Source organism: Pseudorca crassidens, chromosome 3 (assembly GCF_039906515.1).
Source record: "Pseudorca crassidens isolate mPseCra1 chromosome 3, mPseCra1.hap1, whole genome shotgun sequence".
NCBI classification, from domain to species: domain Eukaryota; kingdom Metazoa; phylum Chordata; class Mammalia; order Artiodactyla; family Delphinidae; genus Pseudorca; species Pseudorca crassidens.
The window spans coordinates 145,587,839-145,610,525 of record NC_090298.1 but is presented as its reverse complement, the minus strand read 5'-3'; the positions used below and the strand labels follow the sequence as shown (position 1 = coordinate 145,610,525).

The window sequence follows — 22,687 nt, the reverse complement described above, 5'->3', positions numbered from 1 at the left end:
TTGTTAATTCATAGTTTAAAGCTATTTTCCAAAGTGTTTTAAAGAACCGAACACTGGTCCATGCCTCAATGTGTGAAAGGTTTACATTTCCTTATAATGGTATTTTATTATAACAGAATTTGACAGTAACCATGTGACATGTAACCAAGAACGTGAATGCTTTAATTCTTAGCAACTGTACTGTAGAACTACATATTTATAGATAAGGCACCACAGGGTATTTTCAGGCTGGGATATATGTTAAAGGAAGAAAAGGGCATGGGGAGAAGGAGGCAGTGGAATGAGAAAAGAAAACAGGATAAGAATGAGGAAAATTGAAATTTACTTTCTGACAAGTTTTAGAGATGCAAACCCAACCAAATTGTAGTGGAATCAGGATTCAAAGCCAGAGCCCAAACTTTCCTTAAATCCTACTACTAAAACCAAAACAAAACCCCCAAAACTTTCAATGTCCAAATATCTCATCTTATATGATTATCTAAAAGAAGATACCAGAACCCAAAACTAAAATGGATCTTCACAGTTTTCTTTGGTAGAGGGACGAAGGGTAATTTTTCTTTTATAATTTCTATTCATCCATATTTTCTAATTTTTCTCCAATGAACATCTAGTACTTATAATAATATTTTAATACTACATTGTATAATTTTAAGTGATGCTTTATTTTTGTTTAATTATATAACTAGTTATATAAGTTGTTATAAGTTACAAATAGTAACTTGACAATTTAAATAAAAACAAATTCTTTTCCCAAGAATTAATTGAGTCTATCTCAAATACCTGTGGTTTAAAATGAGTTAAAATGCTGAGTGCTAGAAAAATATTTTACCTAGTGACCTTCAGAAACAGCAGTGAGCATCAAAACGGTAACAGCTTATTCCTGAGTAATTTCAAATGAAAAAAAAATCATCCTTGTCCACTTCACAACTACCACTCAAAACTGTCACTATGTTTTTTCAGCACTCTAACAGAAGCTGGAGAGAGGAAGGATTAGATGTATGAAGGGGGAAGCAGAATCTCTATTCGAAGCAGCATGACAGAGAACAGGATGTAACACAATAATCTATTTCCGGCATAGCCACATGGGTCCTCAGTTGTACCAGGACCTGTCTGAGGTTCAGCTGCCAATAAGGAACAGATTCCCCTAGCAAGCTCCAGGTCAGATCAGTTTGAACCCAATCCCAATGGGGTTTATCCAAGATCCACAAATCCTGAGACAGCAGAGAAGTAAACAACAGTTAAATTAAGTACATCTGAGCCTTTAGGCAGTTAGCATCTCTGTTCCAATTAGGAACATTTTTCAGGACTAGGGGAGACCAATAAACTATAAATTTAATATCATTTTCAATAAAAAAATGTAAATGAAATTTACAAAAAAGGATAATTTGGGAAGGAGATGCAAATTTGTGTTTTCAGAGTGCCTACTATGTGCTAGACACTGTACAGCTATCGTGATCTCATTAACTGTCACACCACCTCTGGACAGACAGGTATCTTAGTTTTAAAGAGGAAGAAACTAAGGATCAGAGACATCAAACCACTTGCCAGAGGCCAAAAGTAGCAGACTTGCAACTCTGACTCCAAAATCCCTACTTTCTTCCCTGAATTATACTCCCTGTCACTTCCTTTGTTAGACATTAAACTCCCTAAAGCAGCAATTTTCCTCTGATTTACTTTCAAATTTTATCTGCTTGTCACTCATCTATACTGCTGATGGGAGCGTAACTGGTACAACCTCTCGTGTGCAACTTATCAATACATACTCAAGACTTGAAAAAAATGCACATCATTGATTCAGCAATTTCATATGTAGGGAATTATAATACAGGAAAAAATAAAGATATGTCCAAAAATATAGCTAAGAAGATGTTCATCACATGACTGTCATAACAGCAAAGGAAAAAATGCCCAACAATAGACTGGTTAAATAAATTACAGATCATCCAGAAGATAGAATATTATGTTTCCACCAAATAAAAATCATTTTTATAAGAGTATATTTACTGACCTAGAAGTAAGTTACATAAGAAAAGGAAGTTACAATACAATGAAATAAGTTCAAGAAAACTTAAGTGAATAAAGCCTACAAAATCAGGACTTACATTATATTACGATCTCATTTTATTTAATAAAACACACATAGGGGCTTCCCTGGTGGTGCAGTGGTTGAGAGTCCGCCTGCCGATGCAGGGGACACGGGTTTGTGCCCCGGTCCGGGAAGATCCCACATGCCGCAGAGCGGCTGGGCCCGTGAGCCATGGCTGCTGAGCCTGCGCGTCCAGAGCCTATGCTCCGCAACGGGAGAGGCCACAACAGTGAGAGGCCCGCGTACCGCAAAAAAAAAAAAAAAAAGCACATATAGGATACAGAATTAAATACAGGTGATTTTTTACTCTTTTTGTCTACCATAGTTTTTCAGATGCAGCCAATATAAAACTGGCAATATAGTATTCAAGTTTCTCACCCCTTTCTCCTCCAGGCCACCTCAAAACAAAGTGGCATTTCCACACTATTACTTGGGGTTCTGGTCCTAGCAACTTTTCCCTTGGTTCAGGCCCATGCTCCAATGAATGTGGAGAGCAGGTGGGGTTAGGCTAGCTACCAGAGTTTGGCTGCACTCTGAGGTGACAAAGACATTACCCTAATAGCTGAGAATACCCAGCCACAGAAAACTCTTCAACAACCGTGTTGTCTTAGGAGGCTACCACTTCTAAACATCTGACAATCCATACTCCACACTGCATGACACCTGAAAAGAATTCCAGGGTGCAAGAACTAAAAACTCACCTTGTTTTGTAGACATCATCTGAGCACCAAGAGACATCTGCTCTCATTATCTATACCTGGGCACCAGCCCCACCCTGAGTCAGTCCAACCTCCCCTTCTTTACCATTCCAGACACAGGTGCTGGCGGCACCCCTTCCTCATCCTTCTACCAACTCTCACAAGCCAAAAAGCTTTAATCAGAGAATTTCTGGAAGTGCCTACACAACAAGATCTGACTGCCCTATCATATCAGTACTGAACCAAAATTCTTATCCTACTTTCATGTAAGAGAGTGCAAAGTTTATCATGTTTTAAAAAGAACATTAGAGTTTATTTCCTGGCAGTCTTGTGGTTAGGACTCCATGCTTCCACTGCAGGGGGCACAGGTTCGATCCCTGGCCAGGGAACTAAGACCTCGCAAGCCGCTCAGCATAGCCAAAAAAAAAAAATTAGAACACAAAGAAAGAGGAAACTTTTTTTCCCCTAATATAATGAACACTCTCATTTTTTCTAGGAAGAAATATCACTTTCAGAAAGATGCCTTAAGGAATGTTACTGCATCTACTCTCAATAGGTCTGACAATTATAGTCAGACCACATCATAATCCTACTTTAACTCTTTCATTTAAACTGATTATTCATTCAAAAAGTTTACTGAACATGCCAGTATACTAAATGCTTCAACAGACAACACAAGAATTCTGAAAACCAAATATTCTGGTATCAAAATTATTTCTGGAAATAAAGCTATATTATTTCCCAGTTCACTAAAGGGAGATAAATGGCTAAATTCCTGAAGTATAAAATACTTCAAAGAAATGCAGTTTCACTGCTTTCAAGAGTATTAAAACTCAACCTCCACTAACTAATGGTATTTTAAAAATCACTTCCAAAGACTTTCAAAGCTTCCACTATCTAACATACTTCCTGTCTCACTGTACCTATCGAACGAAAGTTGGTCCTGCTAAGAAATCTTTTGAAATCAAACCTTGCACCATTTAAACAAGCCCTCTAATATTTTCTAAACACTGCTCATTTCTCGAATATCCATTTATTTTCAGAGACCTAACCAGCCCCCATTCCAAAGAAACACATATTCCAAGTTAGTAGAGTCTCAATGTTTAAAATTTTATACACACACACACACACACACACAGCGATGGATCTAGAAAAAGATCGTAATCAAAAGTTCGCTTCTTTAAGCTAGGAATAGCATGAAAGTGAGTGGCCCAAGCTAACAGATATACAGGGATTTATCAACCCTTAATTAAATGTATAGTAAACTTTGCATTTGCTCTACTTTCTCATATAATCCCCATTGTTCTCATATCCTAAGCAGACCTTGGTTTCAAATAAGAATGAAGTTTTGTGCCTCACAATCCACTGGGCTCTAAGAACAAACGAATCTGTCTTTCAGCCGGGGGCTAGGACTGCCTTAGTAAGGATTCCTGCTGCTTGCTGCACAGCAAGGTTGTCTTTGATTCCCTTCACACTGTTTCCTGCAGGCAATTGGGTACCGGGAGTTCTTACCTCTTGAAGCCAGAGATTTCATTAAATTCTGGAGCTGAAAGGGACCTTATAGAGAGCATTTTGTCCATCTTCTTAAAATGTTTTTATAGCCCAGGTCTTCTAAATATCTCACGAGGTGCTTTTGGTATGTACCCCCTTGAAAGCACCTAGTCTCAACAGCAGATAATTGCTGCGAGACACATGCTACGATAAGGTCAACCTATACGTTACAGACCTTTGTGCAGGAGTACATATGAACACAGGTAGACTACAACACTCTGGAAGTTCTCACACAAAGGAAGTAATGAAGTCAAGATGTAAAGGCCCAATATCAATTTAAGAGATACTGGACTTCTTTGTCAAAAACACTATTAAGCTCCATTGTTTTAATAACTTTATGTATGACAGCTATAAGTGGTCAGTCAAGATGTTCTACAAAGCACGGAACAGAGATGTCACCATCATAATAAATTTTTTATTAACTCTGAGAAAATAGAGAATTGAGAGGAGGATCAGAAGACAAATCTCACGCGGGCATTTTTTTGCTGCATTTAAGACGAAAAAAAAATATTCCATGATCCACATTTCTTTTAATCGACGAATTAAAAGTCTAAAGAGAAACAATAAAAACAGCTACCAAGGGGCTTCCCTGGTGGCGCAGTGGTTGAGAGTCCGCCTGCCGATGCAGGGGACACGTGTTCGTGCCCCGGTCCGGGAAGATCCCACATGCCGCGGAGCGGCTGGGCCTGTGAGCCATGGCCGCTGAGCCTGCGCTCCGCAACGGGAGAGGCCACAACAGTGAGAGGCCCGTGTACCGCAAAAAAAAACACAACAACCCCCCAAAACAAAAAAACAGCTACCAAGATTGGGATGTGAGCAAAAAAAGGTTGAAAGGGTGATTTTTACTTTTACTTTGAAAATAATCAAATTCAAAAACCAAAAATTGGTCTATAAACCACAGGAAAACACAAAGTACTAAACTTTCCTATAAAATTTGTACTTTATTTCCAAATAAACTAAGTGTTGTATTTCCAAAATAATTTATAAAAAATAAAGTAATACAAGCAATTAATAAGACAATTTACCAATTTACACTGTAATGCTTTCAGGTCCTCATAGCGCTTGTACAGAGTAGGAATTCAATAAATATTTGCTAATTTATCAAATAATTAACATGTAAAGTCCAGAAGGTTACATGCAAAGCAATAATTTGATTCAGAGGCTAGAGAAGAATGTAATGTTGTAATTTTAAAGGGCTGATGGTGGACGCTTGTTTTTTGACTACATCATCTAATGACAGTGTGATTAGGTGAATAAGCACATACTCGGGAATAAGCACATACTCCAAGTTGAATCCAGGATTTCTACAGGAGCCACAAGAAATCTCTTTCCCCACTGAGCGTGAACATAAGAGGATGAAAGCTGGAACTGCCCTCATGCTACCACAAGGGACAGCTGGTTCTAGGAGGTACTACATTCACTCTGAGGAATAAAGCTGAATCCACATCTACCTCTGGATTTTTCAAATTATAAATTCCCTGTTTCAGCTTAAACCAGTTTTGAGTTGGGTTTTCTGCTACCTTATACTGGAAAAAAATCATAACAAACCTTAAATATTTAGTTCAAATAAAACAGGCAAAAGCCAAAAACGTATTTGACATGGCCATGGTCTTAAAGAATATTCTGCAGATGAAACATTCTTAAATTTATTTTTATTTTCCTAGGAAGTCATTTTATTCTACTAAAAGTATTCAAAACTAAATGATCGAAGAATATCCCATTCCTGCTATAACACAGATACTAGACAAAGAAAAAAATATGTAACAGGGTAAACTAAACACTAAGAAGCATGCAGAAAGAAAGTACAACAGAAAAAACGAGTCCTGATTTTCCAAGGAGCTCTGATACCCAATACTGAGAAAGCTGACCCACTGCTTTACAGGCATTTAATTCCAAATAAGCAATGAGGTTGGTAGTACCAAGTACAAGCACACCAAATAAATAAATAACCTTAGAGCAAGGAATATATTTATCATCTAAGATTACAAAAGTCCTGCAAACTGCTACAGACACAGAATATTACTATTACAAGCAGCGCCTAACCTGTGCCCCTCCTGTAACAACTAACCTTATTCTATGCATTTTTGTGTAACTTTAACTCTTCCTTTACCTTATTTTACTACATTTATTTTTTCCTTTCATCTTCACTTATCCACTTATTTTGTTTTTATCTTCCTACACTGTATGGGTCATTGTAATCACTCAAATTCTTTTTTTTTTTTTGAAATAAAGTAAGGTTTAAGTATATACCAACAATAGCAAAAGTCATTACATTTCTGAACTGAGAAAAAGAAAAAAGTTGAAAATTTTAAAAACTATAGGAATAAAACTCTAATACTGATAGTCAATACCATAAAATGTGTCATCACTGTCCTTGGCAAAATTGACAACGACATGTGGATATTCCTGCAGCCAGGTTACTGCTTCTCTATCAGCTGTCAATAAATTATGCAGTTTTTAACTCAGAAAAATGCAAATGCAAAGAAGTTCTGTATTTCTTCAAGAATCACTTACTTGGAAAGGAGACAGAATATCACAAAAGTAAGAAAGCACCATAGCACAGTGGACATAGCATGAGTTTTGATTTTTGTTTTATTTTGTTAATTGATAGAGAAACAAACTAAACTTAAATCTAACAAACCTCTGGATGTGATTACCAATTTATAAGAAATACAAATGAGATCAGAATATGTAGACCTAATAAGAACATAATTAGCAAAATCCAAATTTGGGGAAGTTACACAGAACAAATGACCAATCCAGTTTCTTCCATAAATACACAGCAAGAAAAAAAGATGGGAGAGGCAATTTTTATAGATTAAAAGAGATTTGAGAGACTATTAACTATATGCAATGTGTGAACCAACTCTGTCTCCTGAATTGGAAAAACCAACTACTAAGAGAATTTATGAGAAAAACAAGACAAATTCCAACAGAGGGCAATACAATATACCTGACCAGTGCTCCGAAAAACTGTCAAGGTCATCAAAAACAAAGTCTGAGAAAATGACACAGCCAAGAGGAGCCTAAGAACACATGGCAACTGAATGTAAGGTGGGATCCTGGATGAAATCCTGGAGCAGAATAAAGACATGAGGTAAAAACTAAAGACAGCTGAATACACTATGGACTATAGTTAATAATAATGCGTCAATAGCAGCCCATGACCACGCTTATGTAAGATGTTAATAATGGAGAACACTATGCAGGGGAAGAGGGTGTATATGACAATTCTGTACTACCTGCTCAATTGTTTTGCAAATCTAAAACTGTTCTAAAAAGTAAGGGCGATTAATTTAAAAATTATTTGTGAGACAATTAAGCAAATATAAACACTATTTGATATGAAGGAATTATTGTTAATTTTTTAGGTATAATAATGGAACTATGTGCTCTATATGTGTGTGTTTTTATCAGTTTTTTAAGTGCACATCTTTTACAGATACATACTGAACTATTCATGGATGGATGAATGAATAAAGTTAAAAGGGTAGACTACAGCAATGTTTCCCAAGGTTTAGTATTCAAGGTGATTTCTGGTGACACGTAAGGGTGTTTTTTTTGTTTGTTTGTTTTTGCGATACGCGGGCCTCTCACTGTTGTGGCCTCTCCCGTTGCGGGACACAGGCTCCGGACGCGCTGACTCAGCGGCCATGGCTCACGGACCCAGCCGCTCCACGGCATGTGGGATCCTCCCGGACCAGGGCACGAACCCGTGTCCCCTACATCGGCAGGCGGACTCTCAACCACTGCGCCACCAGGGAAGCCCAGTAAGGGTGTTTTTAATGTTTAATAGCTATGCATTTAATTTAAATACATTATAAAAAATATACAGCGAGCACATCAAACCCATGATTTCACAGATTTTCATTGCTTAGGGTAGATTTCCCTTAGGAAAAAATTTGTTAAGACTAAAAAAAAACACTTAGGCAGAGGTAGGTTAAGATTCTAGATTCACACTATGTGACCTTAAGCAAGCCAGTTGTTTCAAGGAGTACAGCACCTGCTACATCCAAAGCAGGCACTCAATAAATATTAACTACTGCACTATTGATAAAAAGCCAATCTATCAACAGAACTCCAACAAAGGAGAAAAGACTGGAACTGGGGAGAATGAGTTAAGCACAGAATGAGGGAGCAAAGGAAGCATGAGGGCTTACAGAGGCAATTTGGGCAGGGGCAGGCAAGGTTTCCCCTGTTCTTCTCAATCTCCCCAAATACTGACAATCTGCTGCTGCCCACCTACAACCTGGAAACTCTGCTGCTCCAGAGTCTCTGGCACTTTTAAGAGTCCCAAGCTGCCACCTAACACTCCTCAAACTAAGGTGATACCTAGAGGTGCGGAATCTAAAATAATCAGAAGAGTTTTTCTTTTCTTACCCCAGGCAGGGATGGGAAAGAGCACAAGGTTTTGTAGAGATAAAAAGGAAGGAAGGGAGGAAGGAAAGGAGGGAGGGAGGGAGGGAGGACAAGAGAAAGAAAGAGAGGGAAAGAATCACTATGTGACCTTGAGCAAAAAAATAATTCTCTTCTCCAGTCTCCATTTCCTCACATGCTAAAATGTGGAAAATAAGCCTATCTTTCAAGGTTACGGTGAAGATTAAAAGGAATCGTAGATGTAAATCTGGCATTTAACGAGTGTTAGTTCCCTCCCTCCTTACTTTGGCAGGGTGATAAGAGAACCCTTGGTGAATAAAAGAAGTTGGGGTGAAATACACAAAAATAGTAAAGAGCCTTGGGTGTATCAGTTTTGAACCAAAATAAAGGAGGAGAGGAATTCTGGGGTCAGAAAGTTTGGGAAATACTGGGAAACATATTATTAAAATGACAATTACCAAGTGAATTTCTAAGAGGAGGAGATTACGTGCAGCATTTACTAAATTTACTTGACCTAAGGAAGCAACTCCCAGTAATAGTGATCCTATTAATCTCACACACTCACACACACACACACACACACACACACACACACACACACGAAAAAAAAGGGAGGGGGGAGGAAACGAAAGGTTAGCAGTTTACAGCAGCTGACAAATCCTTCAAAATGACAGCTGTAGTATTACTATCTGGACAGATCAGAAGTCAATGTCTGGTTTAGAGGCAGAGAGGGAGAGAAGGGATGCGTTTTGATCTTCTGAAAGGAGTTACTGATGCCAACAGCTTAATTTTCATGACCAAGTCATTTAAAACTAAGAGATGATAGTGAAACAGAAAACACCAAGCAATGGAGTGAATGTATTCATTTTAAAAGTACATATAAACTTCTGATACAAGATGGTTAATTCTTATTTGCCCTCCTAAATTTATTCCTTCATTCAATCAACTGGGCAATTGTATGGCATGCACTGTGCTAGATGCTGGGAACATGCTATGAACTGAATAGGACATGACAGACGTGATCCTTGTCCCCTTCTTAATAAAGAAGCTGACTCTAGTGGGGGATTACGCAATACGTTTATCAATTACAATTATGTTAACAGCTGTGAAGAAAAAGAACTGAATGCTGTAATAATATGACAAAGGGAATCTAACCTGTAGGGGGGTACATGGGGGCCCAGACACAATCCCTGAGGAATTGATGCTTGAACTCAGCTCTAAAGGACAAGCAGAGGTTAAATGGGCAAGAAAGGAGTTAAGGGTGAAGCCTCCCTGATAACAGATAATAGATGTTAATGCTTGTTAGGTCAAGACAGAATCTGGTGCACTGGAGGAAGGGGTGGGGGAAAATCACTGTGACTTAAGTATGGAAAGCTGAGGTGAAAAAGAGCAAAAACAGACAAGACTCAGGAGGAAGACAGAGGTGCCAAGGCTGCGGTTTCTGACTGTGCAACTGAAATCATCAAAGGAATATCAAAGTAAAAGACAATGGCACTGGAAACCTGGCTAGGGTGCTCTCCACAAATATAAGGAATTTCTATTAAATATAATAGAGAAAAAACTGGACTGGAAACAGGGGTTCACTGCACATAAACAAAGAAAAGTCTACCTGAAAAGTAGAAGAATTCCCAGCAGAACCTCACTTCCTAGGTCAAAGCAGCAAAGGCTAGTAGGAGGGAGTGTCCCTGAAGCTGTCAGTGAGGCCAGTCGAGACGGATCCTAACGTGCTTCATAAAGAGCACCAGCAGCCAGGGGGGCAAGCCAGAGCAGTGACCTGGCTTAAGCTTGCCGCAGACAGTCTGCTGAATAAAGCAGATACTCCTGCAGCTGGCTTCAAACAAAAATGGTCATTTCCATCACAAAAGGGCAGCACTGCCCCAGCCACAACAAACTCAGAAGTTCCTCACCCAGGTGACTTCCTTCTGCTACTCCCCAAATGCACCTGGATCTAGAATCAGCAGAGAAGACAGCTAATCTACATATTTCCCTTTCTTCACGAAAGAAAGATAAATAGCCACAAACCTAAGACATATATGTCCAATATCACTAGTAATTTAAAAAAATAAAATTTTAAATTCTTTAACCAAATTGGGATTTTAAAAAACTATTAATACCTTAAAATGGCATAAACATGGAGAAAAGAGCACTTTCATAGACTATGGTCAGTTTGATATGTCATGTTCATATAAATAACAGAAAGTGGGTAAAACCTTTGGCTATATAAAATACACATGCACATTTTTTGTGTACACTCTTTGACTCAACAATTCCACCTCTTAGAACTTACCCCAAGGTAATACTCACAGATTTGTTCAAAGATTAAACTTCAAGAAAGAGCACCACCTTTAAGTTGCTATAAATTAGAAATAACTTAAATGTCTAATAAAGGAGTGGTTTAACTATTTACCATTTGCATATTCATGCATATTTGGCACCCCTTCAAAATGTTATAAAGAAATGTATGATGGTTCAGAAAGATGTCACAAATATTGCTGAGTTTTAAAGGCAGTTTGAAAAATAATTTTATGTGTGAAAAACAAATATGAAACATATATGAAAGAAAAAAATATGTATATGAAGGCAGAGAAGTATACCAAATATTAACAGCAGTTATCAGTGGAACTTTTTATTCTTTTTGTTTCTTATTTTACATGATTTTTATTTGCAATTTTCCTATAATAAATATAAATTACTTCTGTAAAAAGAAAATATAAGTTTCTTACTCAACATTTTTTCAACAGTTTTTTAACGTATGTGTAAATAACAGTACTGGGCTAATTGGGTAACCATGGGAAGTAAAAATGAATCTTGATCCCTATCTCAACCATAAAAAACAATTATTTTGAGATGGTAAAAACATACCGCTTCTAGAAGAAGGCACAGAGTATCTTTAAGACCTTAGAGTAGGCAAAAATTTCATAAACAGGACACAAAAACTAGTAACTATGTAAGAAAAAATTGATTAATTAGACTTCATTAGTATGAAGACCTTCTGCCCATCAAAAGACAATATTAAGACATTGGAAATGCAAGCCACAGAACAGGAGGTGTCTGCAATATGTATGTCTGACAAAGAACTCGTTTCCAGACTATAATAAAGAATTCCCACAAATCAGTAAGTAAAAAGACAACTCAATTTTTTTAAAGGGTCAAAAGATTTGAATAAGCATTTCTCTAAACAAGATAGCTAAATGGTCAATGGGCACAAGAAAAAAATGCTCAACATCATTAGTCGTTAGGGAAATGTAAAATAAAACCACAATGAGATACTATTTCACAACTATTAGAATGGCTAAAACTGAATGACAATGTCAAGTGCTGATGAGGATGTAGAGCAACTGGAATTCTCATACACGGTCAGAGGAACTCTAAGAATGTACAGCCTCTTTGTGAAAAGATCTGGCAGTTTCTTGAAAAACTAAACATACATCTACACTCTACCCCAGCAATTCCACTCCTAGGTATACACAAGAGAAAAGAAATGTCCAAACTAAAACTTGAACATAAATGTTCACGCAAGCTTTATTCGTAATAGCCAAACACTGGAAACAACTCAGATATTCATCAGCTGGCGAATGGATAAGCAAAACTGTGTATACTCGTATAATGTAACACTGCTAAGCAATGAAAAGGCACAAACAACTGATACAAGAATGAATCTCAAAAACACGTTAGGCAAGATAAGCCAAACAGACTAAGAGTACGTGCAGTATACGCATGCTGTACCCATCCCATCTATATGAAATTCTAGAACACGCACAACTGATCTACAGTAATAGAAAGCAAGTTACCTGAGGCCGAGGATGCTGTTGAGGGGACTCCAAAGGGTAATGAGGGAAGGTTTTTTTTGGTAGAAATGTTCTATATCTTGATTGTGGTAGTGGTTACATGAGTATATATAGTTTTCAAAACTCAAACAGTATACTTGAAATGAGTACATTTTATTGCATGTAAACTATACATCAATAAGCTGATTAAACAAAAAAACCCCAAAACTACAAAATAGATACCAGTACACACTCATCAGAATGGCTAAAATGAAAAGGATTGGCAAAGCCAAGAGATAACTGGAACTCTCCACATTATAGGTAGGTGTCTAAATTGTCATAAGTGCTTGGAAAACAGTTGAGCAGAATCTACTGAAACTAAACATATGTCTATCCTCTGACCCAGTAATTCCACTCTGGGGTTTTTATAACTGAGAGAACCAAGTGTTTATGTCCACCTTAGAAGTGTTATTCACAATAACAGCCAAAAATTGGAAACAAACCAACTAATTTATCAACAGTAAAATAAATGAATCATGGACTATATATACAATGGAATAATGCACGGAGGGAAAAATACACAACAAAATGGATGAATTTCACGGATACAGTAATGAGGGAGGGGGAACACAAGAGTACATATATATGCTATATAACTCCATTTATATAAAACCCAAAAACAGCCATAACTAACCTATAATAAAAGAGGCCAGAATAGACCTTTGGGAGGGCCTATTGACTGGGTGAGGCACAGACAAAAGAGCCCTCAAGTGGCTCTAGCATGTTTTCTATCTTGATTTGGGTAGTAGTTACACAGTGTAGTATACACACATGTAAAAAAAATCATTAAGCTGTACACTTAATATTTGTGTTCTATACTGTATGTAAGTTAAAAGCAAAAAATATATATATATGCAAATGCCCTTTAATCTATCTTTGTTCATCCCTTGAAGCTGGATGCTTTTTACACAGTATCCAGGTGTGGCCTCTGTCAGTGTGAGTCACTCTCATTCCCAGTCTACTCAGTTACATGTTCTTCATGTCCACCTCCCTCAGATTATCTGAGCTGGTGGTGCTACTAAATATCTGGAGTAATGGCACTGGAAATGGGACTGGATAAAGTCATGCCCTAACCAGACAGGGAAGATGTCCAAAATACTTATTATTATTATTACCAGTATATATGGTTTTAATAAAGGTGTAATTTCAAGTCTACAGCACAGTCAGTCCCTTGTTGATTCACTATCCTTTTGATTAAGTTCTTGCAGAGATTGTGGGGAAAATTAAATACAAGCAGCCAACATTCTGAAAATAAGTACTAGCATTGCTAATATTTTTGCTTGAAAGTTTAGCTCCACAATTATAAGGAAAGTGACTTTTAAAATCATAATATAAATATTCACTTTATAAACAACTTTCAGAAATAAAGCCATGTCAGAGTTAGACTTTGTTGAAGCACGTTATTTGCATATTGCAAAACTAAACACAGTGGCAACGCATGAAACTATTACTGCTGTCTTCCAAAATTAACCAACAGATTAAAAAATATGTGGTTAAGTTCCAGAAACTAATTAATTCATTCACAATCAGTTAATTCATAACTGATTTATGAATGCAAAGCTTTTTAGAGACAGGACTTCATGTTTTAAGAGAGTCTGATTTACATTCTCTTCAATACATGCACATACATACTCATATCTATCGATACAATCTACCCATTCTACATTTAAAATGTCTCATCTCCTCCTCTTCCACACCATCTGTTACTATCTTGTGATTTCTTCCCTGGAACATTACAACAGTCTATTAATTGGTCTCCCTGCTCCACTGCATCCTCCAAACTGACTGCCAGAGTGATCTTTCTAAAGCACAGATTTTGCTCAAACTTTCAGGTCATCTCTCATCTCAAACCACACGCACTACCCTCACCCTTCCTCTCCTGCAGGGATGACAAGCTCAAAAGTAAAGAAGGCCTTACAGGAGCTATGGTGACCAGGAAAGTACAAGACTTGACTCAAAAAGGCAGCCACTACTCAGCTCCAGTTTTCAGGCAAAACCAGAGTGTTTTGATATGAAATGTCTAATTTTTAAAAATCTATGCAGATCAAATAAAATACATCTGTGGATCTCTATCTACAGGCTACTTGTCTGTAACTTATAACCTAAAGGATGACCCAAGATTTGGTTATAATCTCTTTACAAATTTATCTACCTCAATCCCTTCACACAAACTACACTCCAACAATCCACAGAACTACTTACTCCCAACAGACAATACACACCACTGCCTCCCAGCTACTGTTCATTTGGTTACCTTTGCCATGATATTCCTCCTCTGCCCCAACACATCCACATCCATGTCTAATTTTTGCTCAAGCCCCAAAGGGTAACTTTTTAAAAATTTCCTTTATGAGATTTCCTTTCTTTTCTAGCTCCCACACAACGTATGTCCACCTCTCATGATCCTTAGCAGTTCTCACATTAAACTATACTTTTTTACGTAAAAGACTGTAAGATTCTGGAAGCAAGGTACACATCTGATTCTGTTCTGTATTCCCCACATTACCAAACAGTACCTGTTCGATTACATGCTCAATAATAAATGAATAAAGCTATTTATCTGCCTATTTGCATAACAATTAGTACCTCAAATAGACGGCCATTACACAGTATGATCCCTTAGATTTTGAAAATCAAAAGGCTAACAAGGTTCAGAAAAATATCCCTGTAATATTAAGTTTGAATCAGAACTAACATGAACACATGGTTCATTTTAAATATACGTCTTAGGTCTGTCCACTGAAAAGGTCTAGAAGCAACAACAACCCACCAGTATTGATTTTGTTTCTAAACACCATTCCCCACTAAAAGGAACCAGAGCTTCTTGGAGAAATGGTTGATTCCTGATATGCAGGGAAAAGTAGAAAACCAAGAAACACACCAAAACTGATGGGCTCATGTTAAAAGGGAAGCAGGAGCTATCTTGAAGGGGCTCTCATTAGCCAAATCTGAACATCAATAAAGATTGTAATTGTTAACACAGTGAATAAATAAAATCCATGAGAGTACGGTGACACACAAAAGGAAGGAGGAGAAATGAGATGGCCTCTGTGAATGCTAGCTAACAAATATAGACGAAACGACAGAAAACCACAATTCTGTAACTTACATTGTAATAACTGATTTCAGGCTCAGGATGCTAAAACCACTGGGTGAAAGGCTGTAATGGAACAGGATATTTACAAGGTGCCAAAATATTATCCCATAGTCCTTTGTAATAATAGGGGATAAAACTGTACCTTAATGGAGAGATCTGGCTGCTGCCACCTTAGTCAAGGGATCAAAATTAGCATAGCTCATAATGGGATAACCTATCATTAAGTGCCTCCCGACATGACTCAATGCAAAGTACACTTCACCTATGATGAAGCATTCTTGTCACTCTTATTAAATGGGCTGCAATCAAGCCTCTCACATAACTTCCAGTTTACAGCAAGTATAGGAGCTAGAGAAACGAGTTAAGTAACACCATGAAGAAATATTCAGACAAGTGAAGAATGCTGCACACGCTACAGGACAACTAACTGAGCTGGACTCTTAAAAAAAAAAAAAGTCAATTCCAGGAGAGGGAAAAGGGCAGAGGGACAGTTAAAACAAAAAGAAATTTAAAAGACGTCTACAACCAAATACAAAAGGTGTGTTTTATTTGGAACTTGGTTTTTTTTTTTTAAAGAGGGGGTGTTTTTTAAAATATTGAACTGAATATTTGTTATTATGTTATGGAATTACTTTCATTTTCTTAGATATAAAAATAGTATTGTGGCTTTATATATGTATAAAATACATATGACTATATTTAATATTTGGTTATATATGGAGATGTATACTATATACATGGGGTGTGTGTGTATGCACGCTTGCTTTTAGAGAGAGACTATCTTAAGAGATACATGCTGAAATGTTTAGAGGATGGGGTATCATGTTTGCAACTTACTTTCAAATTGTTTAACAACAAAAAAGGGTACTTATTTGGGGAGAGAAGGACAGAAAGGGGAGGAGAGGGACAGAGGAAGAAGGGAGGGAACGGACGAAGGGACGACCAAGGAGGGGAGCAGACAAATGATCCAAATACAGCAAAATGTTAACTGTTGAGTCTAGGTGGGGAGAGTATACAGGTGTTTGTTGTACTGCTTTTTCCCCCAACTTTTATATATATGAAATTCTTCATAATAAAAAGTTATGGGGGAAAAGAGAGAACAACTTTAAATGCAACCAGCTTAAAACCAATGTAAAACCTTGAAAGTGTCAGGAAATAAGAGTACTCTCAAGCAAAGCCTGCGAGAGTGTAAATTGTTGCCATGTGACTGGAGGACAACGTGGCAATGTCTATCAGATTTTTTAAAGCACCTATCCAGTGACACTCCCAGGAATCTGTCCTGAAGATATACTCCTCCACATGTGAAATGACATACACGTCAAGTTATTTTTTACAGCATTATGTATAACAGCAAAAGACTGGAAATAGCCTCTATCTGTAACAGCCCAGACTAGTTTCACAAATTATGGCACATATAATAAATCAGCGTGCATCTTTTAAATTATCTCTTCAAAAAACATGAGAGTTCTTTGGAAACTGATATGAAAGATGACCATGTCATATTTTACATAAAAAAAAATCAAGGTGCAGAATAATGTGTATAGCACACACACACATATATGAAAGCTACACAAGAATGTGGTTGAGTAGCTGGAGCTAAAGAGAAGTGAGACTTTTTTTTCCTTACTGTGTACTCCTTTTTGCACCTTATGAATTTTGTACCATAGACATATATAATGTATTCAAAAAAGTTTTTTGTTAAGTATTGATTGACTTCAGCTGTAATGAAGTCTTCACATCTCCATGCTTTCATTACTAAAACCTAATTACAGTGGAGTTATGTAGCACACCTGGGAATAAGGGTCTGCAGTCAGTACATAAGGTGAAAACAGCATATAGTAAAAATCTGCCTTAAAAATCTCTTAAATATATGCCACACTGGACCAACACACCATCTCAATAATTCCTACACAGCTAATTTTCATACCAGCACTTGAACAGTTTGCTGTTTCTTCAACTGACTAGTAGATTAAACAGCTGGCTTGTACTTCAGCCTCATGTTGTGATGTTAAAAATGTTTCTTTAAAATACCATAATCACACTCATCACAGCTAGATGAGAAGCATTCAGGAATTGAGACAGGCTGAGAGAAGAGCAAATTTCCATTCCCCATTTCACGTTTGGTCCAGAATGTTCACTGTTTAGGTTAGTTTTCCCTTGCTTTTGTCACCAGATGTAAAGAAATGAATTTGATAAATGTATGAAAGATGTGTAGTGACAACATGGTGCTTTCTAAAATACATTTCAAAAACAGTACCTCTATTAATTAAACAAACCCCTACAGTGGAAAAAAATATCACAATCCAAATATAATGGACTAATTTGCTGATTGGGAACAGGCTGTAACAATCCCCAGATCAATGTGAGAAGGACAGAGGAGTAACACCTCTTGAGAGACATCACATATGATCTCATAATCTGAGCTGTAGCCCATTCCTTTATATTAGCATTTCCATACAGATATATAGATTCTTCAATCTTTACTCCGAGTTATCTTCTAACTCCAATAAGTAAAGTTAGCTATCACTGAAGCTAAATAAAAACTCCCAAATCTTTCTATCCCTGCTCTCTCTGGTGAGCGCCAGATCAGTATTCCTACTAGATACTTCTCCTTTTAGAGGATTCACCCATAGGCTACTGAAATTCACTACAAACTGAACTCATTCTTTCTCCTCCCTCCACTCCCCCCAGTCTGTTCTTCTAGTATTCCCTATCTTGGAAGAGAGAACAAACAACCATTCTGGCGCCCAAGGCAAAAATCTAAAATTATACTATATTCCATCCATCTCTTTCTCCTATAACCAATCCCCAAGTTTGGTAGGTCCTGCCACCTACATCTCTTTTAAGCCCACCGCATCTCCACCATGCCCACTGTCAATGCTTTGGTTTGCCTTCATCATTGCACACTTGAGCGAACTGGTCTCCCTGCCTTGAGTCTCTTCAATCCATCTTACAGACACCTGAAAAGTTAACTTCCTAAAATGCAAATTTGGTTACATCACTCTTTCTATTTTAAGAACAGAAGGAGCAAGAACAAGTCCCAAAGTAATGATATAGTAAGCTAAACACAAGCTCATTTAATAACATGACATAATGCAAAGAGAATGTACTACCAGGCATATTTTTTATGAGTATATTCCTATTCTACCCCACACTATATGACCAAATTAAATAAGCTATTAAGTGTGTTTCAGTAGAAAGAGGCCTTAGGGAAGCAAGGAAAATTCAACTGCCTTCTTAAAGAGAGTCAAAAATGAACACAAAATGGATCCTAACAGTGATAAAGGTGCCTTAAGGAAAACAAGGAGTTTCCCACACCTAAAAAACAAGAGTGCGTTCAAGCTGAATGTAAATATTAACATGCTTAAAATGAATGCCGTAATCAGAAAAGGATTGGGGAAGTAAAAACAAGCAGAGAAGCTGAAGGAAGACAGAAAAACCATCCATCCCTAAAGTAAAAGCTGAATGAGGTTGTCTCAGTCCCAGGCCAGCAAATGTCACTTCCCTGGTCAAGTCCATGCTAACGAAACCACGTGACTATGATCTGACCTGGTAGGTAAAGTCTACCCACTGGACAAGAATATTTCGGTCATTTGGCTTGAGTCTTCAGTTCCCTCTAAATATCTCTTCTCATTTGAAAAACTTAAACTGGCATGTTAAGTAGGATCTAGTAAGGAAGTCTACCTATCAGAAAAGTTTATATTAATCATGCCAACAAGCACATATCATTATAAATTAATAAACTGGAATTCTGGCTTTACACATCAGTCTTGCACAGCTGGTTAATGAATTTAAGTCTAACCGTGGGATAAGGTGCTGGCTTTCAGCATGCTGACAAGATCAGATTTCTAAGGGTGTTAAATCCAAGACCAGACCTAGGATGAAGGTAAATTCTATAACTGTATTTGTGGCTATTAAAATTAATTAAAATTTAAAATTCAGTTAACAGAGCCACATTTCAAAATAGCCACAAGTGGCTAGTGGCTACCATATTGAACAGCACAGATAATGAACATTTCCATTATCCAGAAAGTTCTAACTGGACGGCACTGTTCTGGAAGACAACCTTAAACTAACCCTACTGTGAGTCCTCTCGGGAAACAGGCTGAGATAGTCTTGGATGGCTAACACAGAATCTGAGATCTAGACTATTCTCTACAGAAGGTACGAAATAGATACTCAGCAACCATTGTTTCCTTTCCCTTTGCAATGATTTTTTGAAATCAGAATACAGTTTTAGTCTTCAGGATTTCTGCCCCTCTTTTTATCACTGGATGGTATTTTAAACTTGAGGCACAGACATTAGAAGCACATTCTCTGAAACGAAACTGCCTAGATTCATGTCTCATCTTTGTCTCTTACTAGATGTGTGACCTTGAACATGTTCCTTAACTACTCTATCCTTCAGTTTCCTCATAACTAAAGTGGAAATAAGGGTACCTACATCATTGGGTCACTATGAAAATGAGTTTATACATGTAGAGTGTTCAGAATTGTGCTCAATACAGAGTAACTGCCCATTAAGTGTAAACTACTACTACTTTTCCTACTACCACCACCCTGAGAGCTCTTCACGTGACAAGCGTGAAAAATGCTCAACTAGAAGAAATACTAACAAATATAAAAAGTAAAACATGGATCACAAAGCCAGAGTGTCAGCCTATGATAAAAAGGTTTTTTTTTTTTTTTTTAAGGGTAAAGGAAATGGGTAATCTGGAGTGATTAAATACCAGAAAAAGTCATGGGTTGCCTGACAATGTCTTACTTGTAAGGCTGATAAACCAGAGATCAAAAGAAGTCTACATAGGGACTTCCCTGGTGGTCCAGTGGTTAAGACTCCATGCTCCCAAGCAGGGGGCCCAAGTTCCATCCCTGGTCAGGGAACTAGAGCCCACATGCCGCAAATAGAAGAGCCCACATGCCGCAACTAGAAGAGCCCACATGCCGCAACTAAAGAGCCTGCATACTGCAATGAAGATCACGCGTGCCGCAACTAAGACCCGGCGCAGCCAAATAAATAAATAAATAAATATTAAAAAAAAAACATGCTAAGAATGTCACTGTTAAAAAAAAAAAGAAGTCTACATAATAAGCTACTGAGCTATTTAAATAACCAATAAAAAGTAAGGAGGAACTGAGAAGATACAGGTTTGAGTTCACTAGACTAAATGATACTTCCCTATATAAAACACATTTTGACATGCAAATGTATAGCCTCTCTTATACTTCCTAAGTTACCTTTAGGTTCACTTGGTGACTGACTAAAGATCTTCTAATCTTTTCATTAAGAAGGGAGAGCACCAGATACAATTAAGATACCATGCTAAACAACGATCCATCATGTGTTCTCCAAGTGAAAACCCACTGTAGAAAACCGCATCTTACTCTAACAGTATATAGACAATATGAAAATCCTGAAGTTGAAGTACAAACTTCAGCAAATGTAGTCAGATGGAAAGAGCCAGAGCTCTGGAGACACACAGGCTCAAGCTTAAGCTTGGCCTTGCCATGTACTAGCTGTATGACCCTGGGCAAATTGTACTTAATGCTCATGAGCTTCATTTTACAATCTGTAATATACACGTAAAGCAGGTGCCAACTAAGTAAGAAATATATGTAAAGAGCTTACAATAGTGCCTGGCACTTAGTAGATGCCCAGTAAACAGCAGCTACAGTAAGTAAATCGTCCTGAGAAGACCCTCCAGGAGTCCTAAGAATAAAAGACCACTACTTTACATGGTAAATACAAAAATTATTCTGACCAGGTAATAACTATAAATCATGAGATAATGCCACAAAATTGTCATTTGCTTTCCATAGTTTATAACCTATTCCTCAAACAAATGTCCCTTGTTTACTGTACTGTATTCCCTGTTAGGCTATGACTACAAAACTTTTGGGCCTATTTAATAAAAATAACTGCATTTCTTACACTGAAACAAAGTTTTTACTAGCAAATACCTTCACTAAACCACACCCAAACACGAACACTATGAATAAATGTCTAACATTTCTTCTTTCTCTATTATAATGGAAAAAAGTAAAGAAATTTTAAGTTTCTCTCAGTGAGCTGAGTTCTACATAACAAAACAATACAGGGTAATTGCTTACCTGGACAATATTTTGTACTTCAGATCCACCAATCCAGAATGAATGGGGGTATTCCCTTTCAGACTAGTCTGAGAAAAGACAGCAGTCAAGCAGCTTCCAAGATTCTTTCCGCTTACTGTATCCAGCTTTCTTCAACAAAATCCCAAACATGCACTTCGGTAACTGTTGAAAGACAGAAAGCAATCCATACACCCACCATGGCACCAGCGGCAAAGGACAGCCACCAAGAAATGGAAGGGTCAATGGACTGGTGGATCTGAAGCACAGAAAGAGTTACAACCCTTGAGTCAGCTATTTGGTATAAAAGGTCTGTAGTAGCACTGCTCATCTCTGTGTTGAGAGAAGGATAAGAAATTCTACATAACAAAGAAGGAAACATCCCTAATACTATTATTTGTTCATGATAAATATCATGCAATTTCCAAATGCATGATAAAAATTTCTTCTATTATGCACATAAATTGTCCCAGATCATTCAGCTGCAATGAATTTTATCCATTTTCTAAGACAGCTCCTCTACTACTACAGAAACTTTGTCAGCCAAAGTTAATATAGGAGGGCTCAAATGTCTCCCAATCAAAATATGTATTTAAGCACCTAACAAGAAATCTTTTGGTTTGCCACATATAAGAAATCAAATCCTCACATCTCTCAAATCTTCCACCCTCAGCTGAAATACAGGACATTTTAAGACATGTGACATAACTTCAAGAGTAAACTTCTGACTCAATAAAGGCCAATCCCCCACAATGGCCAGTCACTGGGTAAATTAGGGAAAATAATAAAGAACACTAGTAAACAATTTACTAGATAACACCTTTAAATACATAAGCCCACTCCACATTATATCAACATTCTTTTATTACCATACCAACTCTTCCATTAGACTGTAAACTCTCAACAAACTACGAGGGAGAGAGAAAAAGACATTCAACAGGAT

The 22,687-nt window shown here is 37.4% G+C and overlaps 1 protein-coding gene across 7 annotated transcripts in view; it reads right to left on the bottom strand.

Annotated features, from left to right (window-relative positions):
- The window catches only part of FBXW11 (F-box and WD repeat domain containing 11), a 132,545-nt gene that overhangs the window by 101,573 nt on the left and 8,285 nt on the right, over nucleotides 1-22,687 (bottom strand). For 2 of the 7 annotated variants that reach the window (XM_067732856.1, XM_067732858.1), the window contains exon 2: nucleotides 21,748-21,909. The exons of the other annotated variants lie outside the window; for them this stretch is intronic. The gene's annotated coding sequence lies outside the window, so the exon portion shown is untranslated. The remainder of the gene's footprint in view (nucleotides 1-21,747; nucleotides 21,910-22,687) is intronic. 7 annotated transcript variants of the gene reach the window in all.